The 23,813-nt window shown below is 46.1% G+C and overlaps 1 protein-coding gene across 4 annotated transcripts in view; it reads left to right on the top strand.

Annotated features, from left to right (window-relative positions):
- The first annotated feature begins 5,206 nt into the window (after positions 1-5,206).
- The window catches only part of LOC121004296 (epidermal growth factor receptor substrate 15-like), a 137,897-nt gene continuing 119,290 nt past the window's right edge, over positions 5,207-23,813 (top strand). Inside the window, exons 1-2 of one of the 4 annotated variants that reach the window (XM_040436461.1) lie at positions 5,207-5,280; positions 12,207-12,427. The gene's annotated coding sequence lies outside the window, so the exon portion shown is untranslated. Of the gene's footprint in view, positions 5,281-11,730; positions 11,860-11,976; positions 12,114-12,206; positions 12,428-23,813 lie in introns of those variants that run through there. The other 3 variants (XM_040436462.1, XM_040436464.1, XM_040436460.1) reach the window with 3 other exon arrangements.

Raw genomic sequence — 23,813 nt, 5'->3', positions numbered from 1 at the left:
GTGGAGATGAGTGGTACCCGGTGGGGTCTTCTGCTGTTGTAGCCCATCCGCCTCAAGGTTGTGCGTGTTGTGGCTTCACAAATGCTTTGCTGCATACCTCGGTTGTAACGAGTGGTTATTTCAGTCAACGTTGCTCTTCTATCAGCTTGAATCAGTCGGCCCATTCTCCTCTGACCTCTAGCATCCACAAGGCATTTTCGCCCACAGGACTGCCGCATACTGGATGTTTTTCCCTTTTCACACCATTCTTTGTAAACCCTAGAAATGGTTGTGCGTGAAAATCCCAGTAACTGAGCAGATTGTGAAATACTCAGACCGGCCCGTCTGGCACCAACAACCATGCCACGCTCAAAATTGCTTAAATCACCTTTCTTTCCCATTCTGACATTCAGTTTGGAGTTCAGGAGATTGTCTTGACCAGAACCACACCTCTAAATGCATTGAAGCAACTGCCATGTGATTGGTTGACTAGATAATTGCATTAATGAGAAATAGAACAGGTGTTCCTAATGATTCTTTAAGTGAGTGTATAATGGCCCCCTCTGTATTATTAGTATATATAATGCCCCCTCTGTATTATTAGTATATATAATGCCCCCTCTGTATTATTAGTTTATAATAGCCCCCTCTGTTTTATTAGTATATATAATAGCCCCCTCTGTATTATTAGTATATATATATATAATAGCCCCCTCTGTATTATTAGTATATATATATAATAGCCCCCTCTGTATTATTAGTATATATAATAGCCCCCTCTGTATTATTAGTATATATAATGGCCCCTCTGTATTATTATAATATATAATAGCCCCTCTGTACTATTGGTATATTAGAGGGCTGAGTTAATCAGCCCGCAATTGCGGGAGGGGCGCAGGTGCGCTTATAACTCGCACGGGTTGTTTCACACCCTACGTGCGCTTCCGGTGCCCCTCCCTCTCTCCCTTATTTATTCCTTTTCTCCTAGGGTATGCTCCCTTATAGGCCTACCCGCGCTCATGGCTAAGGGCACACCACCAGCCATCAGTTAGTTTCCTTACTAAGCTTCTTCCCCCCCCCCCCCCCCTCAGCTAACATATCCTATTTTCCATAGCCTCGACGACAAATATAATGGCCCTTCTGTATTATTAATATATATAATGGCCACTCTGTATTATTAGTAAATATAATGGCCCCTCTGTATTATTAGTATATATAATGGTCCCATCTGTATTATTATAATATATAATGGCCCCCTGTGTATTAGTATATATATATAATGGTCCCATCTGTATTATTATAATATATAATGGCCCCTCTTTATTATTAGTATATATAATGGCCCCTCAGTATTATTATAATATATAATAGCCGCTATGTATAATGATAGTAGAGCATAGTAGAGGATGATAGTAAAGTGAGGAATCTAAACGTTTTCTGTGAAACTCTGTAGAGACGAGATGTGGCTGAAAGAAGGTGTCATGGCGGTCTTACCTCCGAATGAAGATGTTGAGGAAAGTCTACATCACAGGAGATGTCACTTAATGGATGAGGTATGTGGTGCTGTATTCTACTGTATATAATAATGTCCATCCACATATTTGTTTCATGGTAGGGTTGGGGGGTGGATTGAGAATATAGCCCACCCTGCTGCATCCTGGCCCCAGACTTCAGGTCACACTGTGCGTCTTCTGAATTCTGGGGCCTCACACCCATCTACTACATTATCTGTACTCAGACAATTATCACTGTGTTATCTGTAGTGTTACATAGAACTGTAGGTGACATCTACTATATTATCTGTAAAAAGGGGCGTGTCCACAGGTTAGTGGTAGGGATGGGGGGGGGGCACAATACAGGACTTGCCCCGGGTGCTGGCAACCCACGCTACGCCACTGGTCAGCAGTATTAAATAGGAATGCTTTCCTTTCTGCTTGTTGCTGTTGTTCTAAGTCTGTCTCTCACTGTGATCCTAGAAACTTCTTGTCCTGGCTGGATTTTAGGAAGAGCTTAGTCCCTCAGGGACGAGCGTCTGCTGTTTCTCCCTACAGCATGGGGTACAGGAACTAACTGGTTCTTACCAGATGGTACTTTCTCCTTGGAGTAGAGTGTCTAAGAGAGCTGGAAAGCCAGGTTCCTCCCTCTGTAAAGTAGCACTGTCAAGTCTTCTGCCACCCGCTGGGGAACCAGGTTATTGCATGAACAATACAAATGCATAAGAAAAAATGCCCACTACATAGAGGACCTAAAATAAAGACATAAGATAAAATGGTTATTGTGTATACAGACATAAGCAGAGTGTAGGAATGGTAATGCCACTTGGGGGCATTACATATTCATCAAGCGAGCATGCAGAAAGCTAGTAACAGTATGGCTGCACAACATTTCACATACAAACAATAGAACTGAGAAATGGGGATCATTCTAAATTAAAATGGTATTATACCTACTATAAATGAAAAAATAGAAGCTCTTTGCGCACATTTTTGATCAAACGTGTGTTGGGCCCATCTACCAGGCATCAAGGTGGCTTCTGCAGATGGGTATCTAACACTAACAGAACTGCCTCTCTTGGAGGAATGGAACCACTACGGAGTGCTTCCGTAGGTTCCATTCCGTGCCTCCGCACCGCAAAAAGATAGAACTTGCTCTATTTTATTGCGTAACAGACGGATCGCGGGGTCGCGATCTGCATGCCACAGCCCCACGGTGGGGCAACGGTCATCTGACCAAGCCCTAACAGAACTGCCTCTCTTGGACTTCCCTAAGCCTACAGTATTAAGGGCAGTGTATGAACCATAGAAAAAAATGCACCAAACGGATATGCCACTGACTATACTAGCTAGTCATACAAGCAGATATTAAAAGCTGAGACTTTTGCCAATATATTCCTGTCAGGAACACATCGGAGCCCATCATGCACCACGTCACGGTCTCTCAGCATAACAAGGGGTCCTACCACTACGCTAACTATGGTGTGAACACGGTCTGAATGTGATGAAATCCAGCTCACAGCCAAGCTTCCACACAACCGCATAGCAGGACAACTAATGCAATGTGAATAAAGCAAGGTCTGATATGGGTGTGGCTTACAGTCTTGCTTTATTCACATTGCACTGGTTGTCCTGCTAGGCGGTTGTGTGGAAGCTTGGCTGTGAGCTGGATTTCATCACCTTCAGACCGTGTTCACACCATAGTTAGCGTAGTGGTAGGACCCTTGCCATGCTGAGTGACCGTGACGTGGTGCATGATGGGCTCCGATATGTTCCTGACAGGAATATATTGCCAAAAGTCTCAGCTTTTAATATCTGCTTGTATGAATAGCCAGTAGAGTCAGTGGCATATCCGTTTGGTTTTTTTTGTTCTGTGATTTATATAATTATATTTTCATCCGCACAATGCTCCGTTTTGTGTAGGATGCCTTTGTGGAGCATGTGGACCGCGCCGGCATCCTCCATTGTAAGCATTTGGACTGCTCCCCAATGAGAAACACGCTACAGTGTTTGAGGTTTGAGCAGTTCCCCCATATTTGCCACTATATTTCTGTGATTCAGTGTAGGAACCAGCTACATTTATACTCTGCTCAGAAGCTCCAGGCAGATGGGCGTTGCTCAGTCTAAAAGAGGCCGCTACCCTCAATATATACTACAAGAAAATTTAGGCTAGGGCTACACGACGACATTTGTTGCGCGACTTTGATGTCGCACGACAATTTTTATAATGATAGTCTATGGAGTTGCACTGCGACATGCTGCAACTGCGACGCAACAGTTGCAGAATAATCCATCTGGGATGGAGTTTTTGCTACTGTCGTGTCGCAGTGCGACACCATAGACTATCATTATAAAAATTGTCATATGACAAATGTCCTAGCCTTAGACTAGCACATTCATGATCACAGGTGCATATCCATCAAGCGAGGATGCAGAAAGCTAGTAACAGTATGGCTGCACAACATTTCACATACAAACAATAGAACTGAGAAATGGGGATCATTCTAAATTAAAATTGTATAATACCTACTATAAATGAAAAAATAGAAGCTCAGTTCTATTGTTTATATGTGAAATGTTGTGCAGCCATACTGTTATTAGCTTTGTGCATCCTCGCTTGATGGATATACACCTGTGACCATGAATGTGCTAGTCTAAATTTTCTTGTAGTATATGTTGAGGATAGCAACTTCTTTTAGACTGAGCAACACCCATCTGCCTGGGGCTTCTGAGCAGAGTATAAATGTAGCTGGTTCCTACACTGCCCTGAATATTGCAGGCTTAGATAAGTCCAATAGAGGCAGTTCTGTTAGGGCTTGGTCACATGACCGTTGCCCCACCGTGGGGCAGTGGCATGCAGATCGCGACCCCGCGATCCGTCTGTTACGCAAAAAAAATAGAGCAAGCACTCCGTAGTGGTTCCATTCCTCACCGCATCTCCAGATTTGCGGACTCATTCAAGTGAATGGGTCCGCATCCGTGATGCGAAATGCACATGGCCGGTGCTCCGTGTATTGCGGACCCGCCGTATGCAGGCCACAATACGGCAACAGTCGTGTGAATGAGCCCTTAGCGTTCGGTACCCATCTGCAGAAGCCACCTTGACACCTGGTAGATGGACTTGACACACTTTTGATCAAAAAATGTGCTTCTATTTTTTTCATTTATAGTAGGTATTATACCATTTTAATTTAGAATGATCCCCATTTCTCAGTTCTATTGTTTGTATATGAAATGTTGTGCAGCCATACTGTTATTAGCTTCCCCTCCTGTACCTATCAGGTTATGTCTGCTAACAAGCAGCCCTTGTCATTTATTGTAGCACAGAGAGGAGAGCGGGGCTGGCGGCAAATATGTCAGGTCATTAGAGGGTGACATTCTGAACTCAACAGTAAACCAGGGGAGCAGGCTAGAGGAGGCCATTACATTCGCAGTGCAGTGACTGCAGTGGAGCCGGTGCTATGGGTGCAGCACCCAGCTCCTCACTACAGCATAAGGACCCTACGGGTCACAGTGGGCAGGAGCACTGGCGTACCGCCCATAGCGGCAGACCACGCAGTTGCTATGGGTCCCGGAAGTTTGAGGGGCCCGGGCAGGCTGATTGGCCCCACCCCCTTTCCAATCGAAGTACGTCTCCCTTCCTCCTTGGCCTTGCAGCCACCCACCAAATAGTTTCTGCTGCTTCCCCTGCCTAGTATCACTACAGCAGCAGAGCACTATGTGGGAGAGAGAGGGGGCCCGGCAAGGTTAGCAGAGCTTCACGGCTCTAACTTCCTGACCTCTGACCTGGAGAGCCCTGGCCTGCAAGGTAGTGTAAACTCCATGAGCTGTTGGGATTCCCACAGCAACACAAGCAGCAGACTGCACACTCTATATGACCGTTCTCTAATCGCCCACACGCTGAGCTGCAGAGGGGGAGGGGGTCACACTAGAGTGCTGACGGCTGGTTAAAGCTATGTGTGTTATGTAGGTGTAGCAGGGAGTTAGTGGTTGTGCTAGTGTGTGTATGAATATATATATATATATATATATATATATATACACACACACAGACCTGTTCACAGCTTATTCACCTCACAGTGCAGCACGCCAGACCTGCAGGGTATTGCGATTGTGAGGTCACGGTTCTTGGACAAGCGAGGGTTACTCACAGTTTTGTAGGAGAACCCGGGGCAGGCGTACAGCAGTGAAGGAGAGGCTGGCACAGTAGTCCTCTGGGGCACACTCTGTATTTAGGGACCAGGCCTGATGGTGGAATGAGGTGCCCTGGATGTTGCAGGTGTTTTATGTGCCTGGGGCAAGGTCCTTTTAACCACTTAAGGACCACAGGTTTATACCCCCCTAAAGACCAGGCCCTTTTTTACAATTCTGCACTACACTACTTTCACCGTTTATTGCTCGGTCATGCAACTTACCACCCAAATGAATTTTACCTCCTTTTCTTCTCACTAATAGAGCTTTCATTTGGTGGTATTTCATTGCTGCTGACATTTTTACTTTTTTTGTTATTAATCGAAATTTAACGATTTTTTTGCAAAAAAATTACATTTTTCACTTTCAGTTGTAAAATTTTGTAAAAAAAACGAGATCCATATAGAAATTTTGCTCTAAATTTATAGTTCTACATGTCTTTGATAAAAAAAAAATGTTTGGGTAAAAAAAAAATGGTTTGGGTAAAAGTTATAGCGTTTACAAACTATGGTACAAAAATGTGAATTTCCGCTTTTTGAAGCAGCTCTGACTTTCTGAGCACCTGTCATGTTTCCTGAGGTTCTACAATGCCCAGACAGTACAAACACCCCACAAATGACCCCATTTCGGAAAGTACACACCCTAAGGTATTCGCTGATGGGCATAGTGAGTTCATAGAACTTTTTATTTTTTGTCACAAGTTAGCGGAAAATGATGTTTTTTTTTTTTTTTTCTTACAAAGTCTCATATTCCACTAACTTGTGACAAAAAATAAAAACTTCTATGAACTCACTATGCCCATCACGAAATACCTTGGGGTCTCTTCTTTCCAAAATGGGGTCACTTGTGGGGTAGTTATACTGCCCTGGCATTCTAGGGGCCCAAATGTGTGGTAAGGAGTTTGAAATCAAATTCTGTAAAAAATGACCTGTGAAATCCGAAAGGTGCTCTTTGGAATATGGGCCCCTTTGCCCACCTAGGCTGCAAAAAGTGTCACACATCTGGTATCTCTGTATTCAGGAGAAGTTGAGGAATGTGTTTTGGGGTGTCTTTTTACATATACCCATGCTGGGTGAGATAAATATCTTGGTCAAATGCCAACTTTGTATAAAAAAAATGGGAAAAGTTGTCTTTTGCCAAGATATTTCTCTCACCCAGCATGGGTATATGTAAAATGACACCCCAAAACACATTCCCCACCTTCTCCTGAGTACGGTGATACCAGATGTGTGACACTTTTTTGCAGCCTAGGTGGGCAAAGGGGCCCATATTCCAAAGAGCATCTTTAGGATTTCACAGGTCATTTTTTACAGAATTTGATTTCAAACTCCTTACCACACATTCGGGCCCCTAGAATGCCAGGGCAGTATAACTACCCCACAAGTGACCCCATTTTGGAAAGAAGACACCCCAAGGTATTCCGTGAGGGGCATGGCAAGTTCCTAGAATTTTTTATTTTTTGTCACAAGTTAGTGGAAAATGATGATTATTTTATTTTTTATTTTTTTCATACAAAGTCTCATATTCCACTAACTTGTGACAAAAAATAAAAACTTCCATGAACTCACTATGCCCATCAGCGAATACCTTGGGGTCTCTTCTTTCCAAAATGGGGTCACTTGTGGGGTAGTTATACTGCCCTGGCATTCTAGGGGCCCGAATGTGTGGTAAGGAGTTTGAAATCAAATTCTGTAAAAAATGACCTGTGAAATCCGAAAGGTGCTCTTTGGAATATGGGCCCCTTTGCCCACCTAGGCTGCAAAAAAGTGTCACACATCTGGTATCGCCGTACTCAGGAGAAGTTGAGGAATGTGTTTTGGGGTGTCTTTTTACATATACCCATGCTGGGTGAGATAAATATCTTGGTCAAATGCCAACTTTGTATAAAAAAATGGGAAAAGTTGTCTTTTGCCAAGATATTTCTCTCACCCAGCAGGGGTATATGTAAAATGACACCCCAAAACACATTCCCCACCTTCTCCTGAGTACGGGGATACCAGATGTGTGACACTTTTGTGCAGCCTAGGTGGGCAAAGGGGCCCATATTCCAAAGAGCACCTTTCGGATTTCACAGGTCATTTTTTACAGAATTTGATTTCAAACTCCTTACCACACATTTGGGCCCCTAGAATGCCAGGGCAGTATAACTACCCCACAAGTGACCCCATTTTGGAAAGAAGAGACCCCAAGGTATTCGTTGATGGGCATAGTGAGTTCATGGAAGTTTTTATTGTTTGTCACAAGTTAGTGGAATATGAGACTTTGTATGAAAAAAAAAAAAAAATCAGCATTTTCCACTAACTTGTGACAAAAAATAAAAAATTCTAGGAACTCGCCATGCCCCTCAAGGAATACCTTGGGGTGTCTTCTTTCCAAAATGGGGTCACTTGTGGGGTAGTTATACTGCCCTGGCATTTTCCAGGGGCCCTAATGTGTGGTAAGTAGGTAAATGACCTGTGAAATCCTAAAGGTGCTCTTTGGAATATGGGCCCCTTTGCCCACCTAGGCTGCAAAAAAGTGTCACACATGTGGTATCGCCGTATTCAGGAGAAGTTGGGGAATGTGTTTTGGGGTGTCATTTTACATATACCCTTGCTGGGTGAGAGAAATATCTTTGCAAAAGACAACTTTTCCCATTTTTTTATACAAAGTTGGCATTTGACCAAGATATTTCTCTCACCCAGCATGGGTATATGTAAAATGACACCCCAAAACACATTCCCCAACTTCTCCTGAGTACGGCGATACCAGATGTGTGACACTTTTTTGAAGCCTAGATGCGCAAAGGTGCCCAAATTCCTTTTAGGAGGGCATTTTTAGACATATGGATACCAGACTTCTTCTCACGCTTTGGGGCCCCTAGAATGCCAGGGCAGTATAAATACCCCACATGTGACCCCATTTTGGAAAGAAGACACCCCAAGGTATTCAATGAGGGGCATGGCGAGTTCATAGAAATTTTTTTTTTTTGGCACAAGTTAGCGGAAATTGATATTTTTAATTTTTTTCTCACAAAGTCTCCCGTTCCGCTAACTTGGGACAAAAATTTCAATCTTTCATGGACTCAATATGCCCCTCACGGAATACCTGGGGGTGTCTTCTTTCCGAAATGGGGTCACATGTGGGGTATTTATACTGCCCTGGCATTCTAGGGGCCCTAAAGCGTGAGAAGAAGTCTGGAATATAAATGTCTAAAAAATTTTACGCATTTGGTTTCCGTGAGGGGTATGGTGAGTTCATGTGAGATTTTATTTTTTGACACAAGTTAGTGGAATATGAGACTTTGTAAGAAAAAAAAAATAATAATTCCGCTAACTTGGGCCAAAAAAATGTCTGAATGGAGCCTTACAGGAGCCCGTGTAAGGCTTCATTCAGACGTCCGTATGCGTTTTGCGGATCCGATCCATCTATCAGTGCATCCGTAAAAATCATGCGGACATCTGAATGGAGCTTTACAGAGGGGTAATCAATGACAGGGGGGTGATCAGGGAGTCTATATGGGGTGATCACCACAGTCATTGATCATGCCCCTGTAAGGCTTCATTCAGACGTCCGGATGCGTTTTGCGGATCCGATCCATCTATCAGTGGATCCGTAAAAATCATGCGGACGTCTGAATGGAGCTTTACAGGGGGGTGATCAGGGAGTCTATATGGGGTGATCCCCACAGTCATTGATCATGCCCCTGTAAGGCTTCATTCAGACGTCCGGATGCGTTTTGCGGATCCGATCCATCTATCAGTGCATCCGTAAAAATCATGCGGACATCTGAATGGAGCTTTACAGGGGGGTGATCAGGGAGTCTATATGGGGTGATCACCACAGTCATTGATCATGCCCCTGTAAGGCTTCATTCAGACGTCCGGATGCGTTTTGCGGATCCGATCCATCTATCAGTGGATCCGTAAAAATCATGCGGACATCTGAATGGAGCTTTACAGGGGGTTGATCAATGACAGGGGGGTAATCAATGACAGGGGGGTGATCAGGGAGTCTATATGGGGTGATCACCACAGTCATTGATCACGCCCCTGTAAGGCTTCATTCAGACGTCCGGATGCGTTTTGCGGATCCGATCCATCTATCAGTGGATCCGTAAAAATCATGCGGACGTCTGAATGGAGCTTTACAGGGGGGTAATCAATGACAGGGGGGTGATCAGGGAGTCTATATGGGGTGATCACCACAGTCATTGATCACGCCCCTGTAAGGCTTCATTCAGACGTCCGGATGCGTTTTGCGGATCCGATCCATCTATCAGTGGATCCGTAAAAATCATGCGGACGTCTGAATGGAGCTTTACAGGGGGGTAATCAATGACAGGGGGGTAATCAATGACAGGGGGGTGATCAGGGAGTCTATATGGGGTGATCAGGGGTGATCAGGGGCTAATAAGGGGTTAATAAGTGACGGGGGGGGGGGGGGGGTGTAGTGTAGTGTAGTGGTGCTTGGTGCTACTTTACTGAGCTACCTGTGTCCTCTGGTGGTCGATCCAAACAAAGGGGACCACCAGAGGATCAGGTAGCAGGTATATTAGACGCTGTTATCAAAACAGCGTCTAATATACCTGTTAGGGGTTAAAAAAAACACATCTCCAGCCTGCCAGCGAACGATCGCCGCTGGCAGGCTGGAGATCAACTCTCTTACCTTCCGTTCCTGTGAGCGCGCGCGCCTGTGTGCGCGTGTTCACAGGAAATCTCGGCTCACGCGAGATGACGCCTATTGGCGTTAGTGTGACCTGGGAGCGCCGCAGAAATGACGCCTTTCGGCGTTAGCGTGACGGTAAGTGGTTAAAGTTTGTGACGCCAGTGCCTGTAACGGTGGCACACCGATTTCTAGGTGTAATAAGTGAGGTACACAGATTGTATAGTGATCCAAACTTTGCTTTACTGTAATCAGTTCAACTTTGTACAGTGGGATGTCAATTCAGTTCCACATATCAGATACACTTCACAAGCAGGCTTTCACAATTATGGCAGGTATACTGTTCCTTGCAAGATACTCAGAGGGTAAACAACAACACACTCAGAATCAGGTTGTACCTTCTCCTCAGATATAGTGTACACTGTTCCTTAGAACTCCTGTCTGGTTTTTATCCCAAGGCCCGGATGCCCCAATGCTGGCTTTTATCCTTGGTAACAATCTTCCTCCCGGATTTATCCTTGCTTTACATTAATACTCCTTCTGCCCTTCAGCTTACTTGTACTAGCTGGACCACTGGCTCTGCTTGGCTTGTGGGAATTGCAGGTTTCTCCCAGGAGGCAAACTCTTCTCTTGGGGTGAATCTTCTGAGCTAACATAGGCTCAGGAAACTTCAGGCAGGCTAGACTGCACTACTAGCCACCTGGTAACAACTAGCAGCCAGGGCTATCCAGCTGCATGTCAGGAGGAGGCCCTCAGCATGTTTCTGGCTGGTGCCCTCTTACTTCTGTCTCCACAGACTCCTGACTACAGACTAACTCCTCCCTGTCTGGGTCTAAATATATATACTAAGTGTTCACTGGCTCCCCCTAGTGCCTAGGATGCCTAACTACACCCCAATAGGCCTGCTGCACATATCACAGGGAAAAATACACATTAAAATGCATTAAAATGTACTGTGAAATACACTGCCACTGTTCCACAGGAGGTGGAGTACGACGTGGCCCAATTGACCCTTGTGTAGTGCCCACATTTACCTAGTGGGACACTACAACAGTAGCTTCTCATACACTTCAAACCCCCCCCCCCCATGCTTGAAATTCTGAAGGGTGGTTCAGTCCCTGCCCCTCATTGCCTTATTACTATTTCTAATAGGGCAATGAGGGGCAGGGAATACATACACACACACACACACACACACTACTAATGACAACATCTGCATGTACTTTTTATTCTGAGTTTTGCTATGGGGCCACATGATTTCTATGTACGCCCCTGGGCATGAGACCAGGGACCAGCGCTCCTTGATGTGCTGTCTGTGCTCTTCTCAGGTGGGGCCACCAGCTCTCTTTCACTTCTGTCTGGGCAGCTCAGCAGGGGGCCCCATTTACTGCCCTGCCAGTAATCCATGTCCTTAGTCTGCTTGTCTTCAGCAACCTGTTTGCAGGCTTTCTTGTGCATCATCTTTAGAGGCTTCCTTCTGGCACTACAGCCATGCAGACCAAATTGATGCCGTGTCGGAGAGAGGGTGAAGATCACCAATGTGCCACTATGGGTACTACTACCATGCTTACCGCAGTCACCAATCCCATCCGCACTGCCTCCCACCCTCCCCTCCTGGGCTCACAACAGCTCGGGGAGGAGGGAAGATGGGTTAGGCTTTTTGCCTGAAGTAGTGAAAACCAGTTCAGAGGTTTCCTGTTATAGCTTCAGTACAGCATCTTTCACTTTCACTTTACAATCTTACACAGAACTTGAATCCTGTCCGGCTTCTCTGCTGATTTCTGTAACTTTTTGGGTGAACAGCTAGTGAGTTAACCCTTTGCTTTGTATGTAGGAAGGATCTGTCTGTGTAAACTTTCTGTACATTAACCACTTATTGTCACATTTTCTCGAACACAGGGCCTCCGTGACCTATTCCAGTCTCTGAAGCTTCACCGACCATGGATTGGGAAGCAGAAGACCCACCCACGTCTAGTATTTCACGTGCCGAATGTAATCTTTCTCAGGTCATCTTCATCAACATGCAGCAGTTCTACAAACCGAACACTGATATACAGTGCACATTCTGCAGAGGGAAAAACTTTGCCAGCAAATCTAAAGACTGGATTGGAATCTTTAAAGTAAGTCTTAGTGCTCATGCACACAAACGTATTTTATTTCTTCTTCCGTTCCATTTTTTTGTGCGGCCCGTATGTGGAACCATTCACTTCAATGGGGCTGTAGAAAATACGGAAGTTACTCTGTGTGCATTCCATTTCCGTTTGTCCTCGTGGCCGTTCTGCAAAAAATTAGTGTATGTTCTAATATTGTCCGCAAATTATGGTCCGAGGCCCCATTCAAGTCAATGGGTCCGCAAAAAATATGGAACGCACACGGAACACATCCGTATTTCTATACTGTAGCAATGCTATGCCCAGCCCATATTGCTCATGTGTTTGGTGATTAATAAGTTACTGTTTCCGTTTCCGATCCGCAAAAAACGGATCGAATATGGAAACCATACGGATATGTTTTGTGCAATAACTGAACAGAAGAGGACTTAAATCAGAGGGGGGAAAAAACCTCTGATGCGGAACAACGGATCCGTGAAAAACAGACCGCATAACAACAACGGTCGTGTGCATAAGCCCTTATATAGTGTGTGTGTGTGTGTATATATTGGTAAGGCTGATTAGTCAGCCTGCATTTGTGGGAGGGGCGGAGGCTCTTCATATACGAGCCACAGCCTCACCCACAGGCGTGTGTTCTCAGGTGCACAGCTGCTGCTGGGTGTCATTAGCAAACTAGCTTCTCTGGTGGTAGGAGTCTTTCTTTGCAGCATGGAGCTTGTTATTTTGCTCTCTGCTACCGTAGCATGCACGCGCCATACTATGTAAGTAGGTTGGGCCGGGGCTGTCTCTCCTGGCCGGTCGGAGCTGACTTTGCTAGCGAACGGGAGGCTTCGCCTCAGAATCTGCTACCTCAGGTTTGCTCGTTGGGGCTAAATACTTCTATTTCTTTTCAACTTTGTTTGTTGGTAATAGGAGTTAGTTCCTATAAATCTTACAAGTTTCACTTCGCTTTGTTTGTCTCGTATGAAAAGTTACTTCAGCCGGTTTGCTGTAAAGGAAGAGTTACCCGGGCTGCACGTGACTTCATGTTTGGAGATCGGATGCAGCTATTATTCTTTAGGCCTCTTGCTGTAGCTGTTCCTTGCCATGTGTCTCCCCCTCCCCCCGCTACCACTATCTTTAGACTTCGCGTATTTCACTGCTCCATGTACTTAAAAACCCTGCTGCATTTTTATGCTCTGCTGTTATCCTGAGCGGCATTTACACTTTCGGCTTTTATTTCATGTCTTATGCTGCATCTGCACGTCTTTACTGTCCAGCACTTTCCTACTCTTGGTACGTATTCACTCAGATTGGTCTCACATTCAAGCTGTGTTCACCTGTTGGCTGTTACATCTCATTCTGTACCCAGCCGACAGCCGGATCCGTATTACACGCCTGTTATTACATGTTGTATACTCGGCTTACAGCCATAGCTGCTACTGTTACTCCGTTTTCATGCTCTGGACGCACCACCCTGGTGTTCCCACCTTGCTCCACTCACAACCAGAGCTGCGTTCATGCGTCGACTGGTATACCATGTTTGCTCTGCTCACTGTGAGAGCTGTGTTTACACGTCCGCTGTCACAACATGATCATACTAGGCTTGTTTCAGAGCTGCATTCACTTTCACTGTTACATCATGTTTATGCTCCACTCACATTTAGAGCTGCTATTCTTCCTATTTCATTCTCTGCCACACCCAGAGGTGCATATACACTACGCTGTCAAATCATTTTTTGCACTCCACCCACGACCAGAGTTGCATTCATACGTCTATTGGTACATCATGTTTGCTCTACTCGCACTCGGAGCTGCGTTCACACGTCCTATGCTACTACAGGTTCTTTCCAGGCCCATTTCAAGAACTGCATTCACGTCGCTGTTACATCTATATTATGCTCCGTTCACAACCAGAGCTGCTGTTATACCAAATTTCATGCTCTGCTTATACCCAAAGTTGTGTTCACACTTCTACTGCTACACCAGGTCGTATACCCCACTCACCAAAGCCGCTTTCCATGTCTGCTGTCACATCAAGTACTATTCCGTTCACATCCAAAGCTGCGTCTGCATGTCTGCTTTCACATCTTGTCCTATACTCCTTTCACTACTATAGCTGCGTTCACGTGTCTGCTTTCGCATCACGTCAATACTCTGCTCACTTTCAGGTTGCATTTATATGTCTGCTTTATACCATGCTTTTCATGCGCTACCCATACTCAGAGCTGTGCCCGTACCATGTTTTTTAGGTACCACTCACATCCAAAGCTGCATTCACCCATTTGTTACATCATGTGTTGTACTCTGCTCCCACTCAAAGCTGCATTCTCCTGTTCATTGCTACGTCATGGTTTTACTCAATAATCTCACCGCTCTGGTACCTCTCTCCCGATAAACATAACTGTGTTCTTTTCAGGCTTACGTTCCCCTCCTCCATAGGCCTACTTTCTGTTAATCCTGGTTCACAATCACTCAGACTGGTCTCCTTTTACTTCTGGTTCGTATTCACTCAGATTGGTCTCCTGCCCCAGTTCACCAAACAGCTCCTCAGCGGAGGTCAGTGGGCCAATAGGAGCAAGTTTCCTGCTATGTTTTCACAAGCTGTTTATTTGTTTGTCACGATAAGAGACTTCTCTTAGCGAACTTGCAATGCCTCAGGCTCTTGTTTTTCCCCTCACCCATGACGGCACCCAGTGCGACTCAGGACCTCCCATCAGGACAGGAAACCTGAGAAGATAAAAAGGACACACCTCCACCCAACACCAGTTCAGGTTTCCTGTCCTCCGGATGGGAGTTCCTGAGAAGCAGCAGTAATACTGCACGACATACCTCAGAAGAAGAAGCACCAGCGCTGGGGGGGGTCTGTGGCTATGCCGTGGGAAGACCTATCCCTGGGGAGCGGTAGTTCTGTGGCCGTGCCGGAAGCCGCTCCCCACAAGTCTGCCTGCGCCCGCACTCGCTGCCGGTCCTGCGGGGAGCCGCTGTGGCCGTGTTCAGGCGGCTCCCCATGCCGGTTTGCCCAGTTTGAGAATGGCGCCCGCGCGTCTGAGCGCTTATGCGCATGCGCGGGGCCATCTTTCAGGGCTGGCCGATGACGTCGGGGGGCGGGGCTTCTCCCTTGACGCGCAGGACCCGGAAGTGAGGGCCGAGGCGCGTCTTTTAAATCTATAAATGCGGCCGCAGGTGCAGGCAGCCAGCGGAGGCACAGTGTGTTTGTGCTGAAGTAGGATCCAGCTAGCAAGCATGTCGGAGCCTACAGATGGACGCGCTGAACCCCTGGACCCCTTGAGGCCTGCAAGTCCGGTACTGGTCCTAAGGATGGGGAAGGAAAAATTCACATGGTGAGAACGTTCCTTTTTTTTTACTAATAAGGTGTTTCTGTCTTAGATCCCAAAGCCTCCAAAAAAGTCGTCTTCCAAGTCAAAACACAAAGAGTGTGCAGATTGTAAGACGACTCTATCTGCATCCTATCAGAAGCCTCTGTGTACGGCATGTATAGACAAACTGGTAGCGGAGCAGTCCCAGACCCTTACAAGATCTATGAGGTCCTTAATTAAAGCATCCTTCAAGACATTCAGTAAAGGCCGTGCCAGATCCCCGGATAAAGCCACAGAATGTGATAGTATGGAAATGGACTCATCCGATAGTGAGGCCAGAGAATCCGGGCAGCTAGATTCCAGTAATTCAGATTCCTCGGACGAGGAATATTCAGGGAAGTCCTTCTTTTCCCCTGACGATACGCAGCCATTATTAAAAGCGGTCCGAGCAACTATGCAGCTGGAGGACATTAAGCAGACCAGATCAGTTGCGGATCAGGCCTTCCAGGCATTAGGCCCTAAAAAGCATAGGGTTTTTTCTATGCATGAAAGCATGCAGGCGATTATTTAAAAAGAGTGGAAAAATCCTGACAGAAAGTTCTTCATACCTTCCTCTGTTAAAAGAAAATACCCTTATGAAGAAAAAGTGTCCTCAAGTTGGGATAGGGCCCCTACGGTGGATGCGCCAGTCGCCAAAATTGCAAAAAAGTCTGCCCTCCCATTTGATGATTTAGGTTGTCTTTCTGACCCGTTAGATAAAAAAGCGGACATATATCTTAAACGGGCTTGGGAGACATCGGCCGCCTGTCTCAGACCGGCAGTCGCAGCCACCTGGGTTTCCCGGTCGCTGAGACTATGGATTGACCAGCTAGAGTCACATCTTAAAGAAAAAAGACCTAGAGAAGAGCTCCTAGCTTCTCTCCCCACCTTCTCAAAAGCAGCTGATTTTTTAACGGATGCCTCCACTGATGTGATGCGCTTTTCCGCCAGAGCCTCTGCTATGACAAATGCGGCTAGAAGAGCTATTTGGCTTAGATCCTGGAAGGGTGACCAGGGATCTAAGGCCAGACTCTGTGCCCTTCCGTGTGAAGGCGACAGATTATTTGGGTCATCTTTAGATGACATCCTGGAGAAGGCCTCTGACAAAAAAAGGGGGTTTCCTGTTCCTCAGAAGCCCCCCTTTTTTCGTAGGCCCCAGCAGAGCTTTAGAAGGCAGAGGGGCAAGCCCTACGATAGGAAAGAGAGAGATCGATTTCAAAGGAAATCTAGCGGCTTTCTTTTCAAATCCCAGGATAATAAAAAAGATAAGCAGCAATGACGCCGGGCTCCAAGTTGGGGGGAGACTCTCTTCCTTTCTCCCTGCTTGGTCAAAGGTCACCCAAAACAAATGGGTGTTGGGAGGGATAGCAGAGGGAGTCAGATTGGAGTTTCTCTCCTACCCCCCAAATTTCTTCACCCACACTCCAACTCCGAAAGATCCCTTAAAATCCACAGTTTTAGAGGCAGAGGTTCAGTCGTTATTGGACAAAGGAGTCGTTTGTCAAGTTCCCATAGAAGAGGAGGGCAAGGGGTATTACTCCCCACTCTTTTTAGTAAAGAAACCCAATGGGTCCTTTCGAATGATTCTAAATCTAAAACGACTAAACAAATTCCTGAAATACAAAAGATTCCGGATGGAAACGATAAAAACAACTATAGACCTGCTATACAAAGATTGCTGGATGGCAAGTATAGACTTAGAGGATGCTTATTACTACATCCCTATTCATCCCTCCTCCCAAAGGTATTTGAGAACGGCAGTCCAAGTAAAGGGCCAGCTTCTGCATCTGCAATACAGGGCCCTCCCGTTTGGGGTCTCACAAGCCCCGAGAATTTTTACAAAGATTGTGGCGGAGATGGTGGCATTCCTCCGATTGTCCAGGATAGTGTTAGTACCCTATCTGGACGACTTTTTGTTCATAGCCCAGACGAAGGTACAGTTACAGACGGATCTTGTCCTGGTGTGTTCTCTACTGAAAGATCTGGGATGGAAGATCAATCGAGAAAAGTCTTGCCTAACCCCCTCTCAAAATTGTGTATTTTTAGGGATGCAGCTAGATTCCAGGGCTCAGAAAACATTCCTTCCTCAGAAGAAAATAGTTTCAACAAAGAAACATGTTTGGATCCTTTTCCGCTCCTTCCGATGTTCCATCAGGAAGGCGATGGCAGTATTAGGGCACCTGACGGCTACGATTCCCGCAGTGCCGTTTGCTCAGATTCACACAAGATCGTTACAGTGGGATATCTTAAAGAAATGGAATGGTCTTCCACAAACACTAGAGGAAAAATTTCATCTCTCCTCCGGAGCAAGGTATTCCCTCCTATGGTGGACATCCTAGAAGAATCTTTCGACAGGGATGCCCTGGTCCTTCATAGAACCCATACGGATAACAACAGATGCCAGTCCGTGGGGTTGGGGGGCTCATTCAGATGGGAAATATTGGCAGGGAAGATGGGATCTAAGAACCCGAGCCTGCACATCAAATTACAAGGAACTCAGGGCAGTAGAAAGAGTTCTAAGGGTGGCAGTCCCAGATGTCTTGGACAAAAAACTGGTCTTTTACTCGGACAATTCAACAACAGTGGCCTATATAAATCACCAGGGCGGAACAAAAATACCATCCCTAATCTTCCTCTGCCAGGAAATTTTCAAAATAGCAGAAGACAGGAACCTGCTCCTATCTGCAATACATCTAAAGGGAAAAGAGAACACGGTGGCCGACTTTTTAAGCCGAGTGGAACTCAGCCAGGCAGAGTGGAGTCTGAACGAAGAAGTCTTTTCCCAGATTGTCTTAAGGTTTGGGACTCCAACTATAGACCTCTTCGCTACCCGGAAGAACAGGAAGACAGAGAGGTTCTTCTCTTTAAATCACACAGAGAACCCCACGGCCGTGGACAGTCTGGCCCAGGATTGGAGCCGAGAACGAGGCTATGCCTTCCCACCTATTTCCCTAATTCCTCACGTACTGAAGAAGGTACGGAGGGAGGGAGCCTCTATAATCCTGGTAGCCCCGAAATGGCCCAAAAGGATCTGGTACTCCACCCTGTTAAATCTAGCCAGAAGCCCCCCCTGGATGATCCCTCCAAGGGAGGACCTCCTTCTCCAGGGGCCTGTATGCCACCCCAATCCGGAGATTCTACAATTGGCAGTGTGGAGTTTGACAGGGGCATCTGGTTGAGTAGAGGGCTCTCTAACAAGGTTGTTTCCACCCTTTTAGGCAGTAGGAAAGCTACAACAGCCAGGAAATATAATAGAGTGTGGAATATCTTTGCTTCCTTTCTAGGGTCTAGCCCTGATCCATTTAAACCTCCAGAAATACCTAAAGTTTTAGACTTCTTGCAGGCAGGGTTAGACAAGGGACTCAAAGCCTCCACCCTAAAAGTACAGGTATCCGCCTTGAGCTATTTTTTCGACTATCAGTTAGCAATGCATCCTTGGGTCAAACGTTTTCTTTCTGCCGCAGCCAGAATCCATCCTTCTGTAAGGCCTCTTTCCCCTCCATGGGATTTAAACAGGGTCTTGACAGCCCTAACCGATAAGCCATTTGAGCCCTTGTTAGAGATCCCAATTGACATCCTGTCCATTAAAATGGCTTTTCTACTGGCAATCACCTCTGCTAGGAGGGTCTCGGAGATCCAAGCCTTCTCTGCACATCCACCATATACTGTCATCCAGGACAATCAAGTAGTAATTAGGCCCCTGCCTTCCTTCCTTCCCAAAGTTGTCTCAGATTTTCACAGGAGCCAGGACATTGTGTTGCCTTCCTTTTTTCCTAACCCCTCCAATAGCAGGGAAAAAAGTTTGCATTCCTTGGACGTTAAAAGATGCTTGTTAGTTTACCTGGATGTTACGTCTTCATGGAGGAAAGACGAGAACCTTCTTGTCCAGTTTTTAGGGAAGAATAGGGGTAAAAAAGCATCCTGCGGGGTTATTGCCAGATGGGTAAAGAAGGCCATAACAAGGGCTTACATCTCCTTGGGTCTTTCCCCTCCTTCTGGGTTCGGGACCCATTCTACTCGGGCAGTGTCTACTTCATGGGCTGAAAGAGCTGATGTGTCCTTAGCTCAGATTTGTAGGGCAGCTACGTGGAGTTCCCCACATACCTTTCTCAGACATTATAGGTTGCAGCTCCATTCTGACGCCTCATTTGGGCAGAAGGTCCTGCAGGCCGTAGCCCCCCCCTAGACTCTACTTATAGTCTATCTCGCACTGGGTGCCGTCATGGGTGAGGGGAAAACAACATTACTTACCGGTAATCGTTTTTCTCGATACCCATGACGGCACCCGATAGTTCCCTCCCCATATATAGATACAGATACGGATACATTTATAAAGTATCAGTCAGGTCTATATGAAGTAATATAGATTTAAAAAAAAAAAAAAAAAAAAAAAAAAAAAGAATAAGAGGGTCTTTAATCCCTTATCACTTCTCTCCGGAGAACAATTTATTTCTTCCACTGGTGTTGGGTGGAGGTGTGTCCTTTTTATCTTCTCAGGTTTCCTGTCCTGATGGGAGGTCCTGAGTCGCACTGGGTGCCGTCATGGGTATCGAGAAAAACGATTACCGGTAAGTAATGTTGTTTTCTCCCATCTGTTTCAATTTCATTTTTGCGTTTCGCGGTGGTTAGTGTTTTATGTATGCACGTGCTTCGGATTACTAATGTCTATATTTTCAACGCCTGGCGGCAGTCATGTTCCTTAGGCCACCTTCTAGCCAATCCAATCATTCAAGTCGCTGCATATCCCATCAAGTCCGGCTTACGTTTTAATTACTTATAGTCACCGCAACGTCATCCCTCTGGCTTTGGGGGCCCTATGACCGTTTTTTCATGTTTTGTTTGTTAGGGGTACGACATGGTTGTAGGCTGGTTAGTGTCCCAGGTTTGCTGTTGGACGGGGTCATGGTTATGCGAGTCCCCAAGGCATTCTGGTGCTGCATAAGTGGTTTATTTAAAAAAAAAAAAAAAAAAAATCATAAGAGGCTCGCACGAGTGGCTCTTCGCGCTTTATAGGACCTCACGATTGGCACTGACACTTGTAGTTCGCACGGCCATCTGATCTGTCATCTTTTTTCCGCCATAAGAGACTCGCACAAGTGGCTGTTCGCTTATAGGACCTCACGACTGGCATCGTCATTCGTAGTTTGCACGGTCATCCGATACTTGTTCCGCCATAAGAGGCTCGCGCGCATGGCTCGCGCCATAAGAGGCTCGCGCCATAAGAGGCTCGCGCGCATGGCTCGCACCATAAGAGGCTCGCGCGCATGGCTCGCGCCATAAGAGGCTCGCGCGCATGGCTCGCGCCATAAGAGGCTCGCGCGCATGGCTCGCGCCATAAGAGGCTTTCACAATTGTCATCGACATTGGTAGGTCATACGGCCATCTGATACTATTTTCCATGGCACACCCTTCAGAAGTTTTCTTTTGTTCATTTATATTTTAGGCTACTTTCACACTTGCGTTCGGGGTTCCGCTTGTGAGCTCCGTTTGAAGGCTCTCACAAGCGGCCCCGAACGGATCCGTACTGCCCCAATGCATTCTGAGTGGATGCGGATCCGCTCAGAATGCATCAGTTTGGCATCGTTTGGCCTCCGTTCCGCTCAGCAGGCGGACACCCGAACGCAGCTTGCAGCGTTTTCGTGTCTGCCTGGCCGTGCGGAGCCAAACGTTTGACGTTGACACAATATGGTGCAATTTCAAACGGATCCGTCCCCCATTGACTTTCAATGTAAAGTCAGGAGTCCCCTATTAATATACCATTAGATCGGAGTTTTCTCCAGTCAGATGGTATATTTTAAATTGAAGTGTCCCCATCACCATGGGAACGCCTCTGTTAGAATATACCATCGGATTTAAGTAAGATCGTGAAACTCAGATCTGACAGTATATTCTAACACAGAGGCGTTCCCATAGTGATGGGGACGCTTCAAGTTAGAATATACTGAGAACTGTGTACATGACTGCCCCCTGCTGCCTAGCAGGTGCTGCCAGGCAGCAGGGGGCAGACCCCCCCCTCCCCCCTGTATTTAACTCATTGGTGGCCAGTGCGGCCCTCCCCACTATTAAATGTGACCAGTGCGGCCCCCCTCCCTCTATATTCATTAGTGGCCAGTGCGACCCCCCCCCCCCCCCCTCTATATTCATTGGTAGCCAGTGCGGCCCCCCTCCCTCTATAGTCATTGGTGGCCAGTGCGGATTCCCAGTATTAAATGTGACCAGTGCGGCCTCCCCTCTCCCCCCCCCCCCCCCTAATTATAATCACCCCCCCCATCATTGGTGGCAGCGGAGAGTTCCGATCGGAGTCCCAGTTTAATCGCTGGGGCTCCGATCGGTTGCCATGGCAGCCAAGACGCTATTGCAGTCTTGGCTGCCATGGTTACTTAGCAATAAATAGAAGCATTATACTTACCTGCGAGCTGCGATGTCTGTGTCCGGCCGGGAGTATAACTACCCCACAAGTGACCCCATTTTGGAAAGAAGACACCCCAAGGTATTCGCTGATGGGCATAGTGAGTTCATAGAAGTTTTTATTTTTTGTCACAAGTTAGTGGAATATGAGACTTTGTAAGAGAAAAAAATAAAAATAAAATCATCATTTTCCACTAACTTGTGACAAAAAATAAAAAATTCTAGGAACTCGCCATGCCCCTTACGGAATACCTTGGGGTGTCTTCTTTCCAAAATGGGGTCACTTGTGGGGTAGTTATACTGCCCTGGCATTCTAGGGGCCCAAATGTGTGGTAAGTTGTTTGAAATCAAAATCTGTAAAAAATGGCCGGTGAAATCCGAAAGGTGCTCTTTGGAATGTGGGCCCCTTTGCCCACCTAGGCTGCAAAAAAGTGTCACACATGTGGTATCTCCGTACTCAGGAGAAGTTGGGCAATGTGTTTTGGGGTGTCTTTTTACATATACCCATGCTGGGTGAGAGAAATATCTCGGCAAAAGACAACTTTTCCAATTTTTTATACAAAGTTGGCATTTGACCAAGATATTTATCTCACCCAGCATGGGTATATGTAAAATGACACCCCAAAACACATTGCCCAACTTCTCCTGAGTACGGCGATACCACATGTGTGACACTTTTTTGCAGCCTAGATGCGCAAAGGTGCCCAAATTCCTTTTAGGAGGGCATTTTTAGACATTTGGATCCCAGACTTCTTCTCACGCTTTAGGGCCCCTAAAAAGCCAGGGCAGTATAAATACCCCACATGTGACCCCATTTTGGAAAGAAGACACACCAAGGTATTCAATGAGGGGCATGGCGAGTTCATAGAAAAAAAAATTTTGGGCACAAGTTAGCGGAAATTTATTTTTTTGGTTTTTTTCTCAGTCTCCCTTTCCGCTAACTTGAGACAAAAATTTCAATCTTTCATGGACTCAATATGCCCCTCAGCGAATACCTTGGGGTGTCTTCTTTCCAAAATGGTGTTATTTGTGGGGTGTTTGTACTGCCCTGGCATTTGAGGGTCTCCGCAATCATTACATGTATGGCCAGCATTAGGAGTTTCTGCTATTCTCCTTATATTGAGCATACGGGTAATGAGATTTTTTGGGCTGAAAGAAAAAAATGAACGGCACAGATTTCTTCATTCGCATCGATCAATGTGGATGAAAAAATTTCTGCCAAAAAAAAAAAGAGGGGAAAGGAGTCTGCCAGGACATAGGAGCTCCGCCCAACATCCATACCCACTTAGCTCGTATGCCCTGGCAAACCAGATTTATCTATTCACATCAATCGATGTGGATGAATAAATCATTGCCGGGATTTTTTTATTTTTTTTATATATATATACAAAGTGTTTGCCAAAGCATATGAACACCGCCACCTCCTCAGCTCATATGCCTCGGCAAACGGATCTTTTACTGCAGAGGAGAAATCTCGTCTTGCATCGCTGCATACACCGACTTTTGTGTAATCTGACAGCAGCGCAATGCTTCTGTCAGAATGCACATTAGTGCTGCAGCTAGTCGATCGGTTGGTCCACCTGGAAGGTAAAAAAAACAAAACAAAAAAGAAAAAACCAGGCCGCAACACAATAAATTTTATTAACTTT

The sequence above is a fragment of the Bufo bufo genome, chromosome 6 (genome assembly GCF_905171765.1).
Source record: "Bufo bufo chromosome 6, aBufBuf1.1, whole genome shotgun sequence".
NCBI lineage: Eukaryota > Metazoa > Chordata > Amphibia > Anura > Bufonidae > Bufo > Bufo bufo.
The sequence above is the reverse complement of the archived record's forward strand: the minus strand, read 5'-3'. Positions and strand labels throughout refer to the sequence as shown.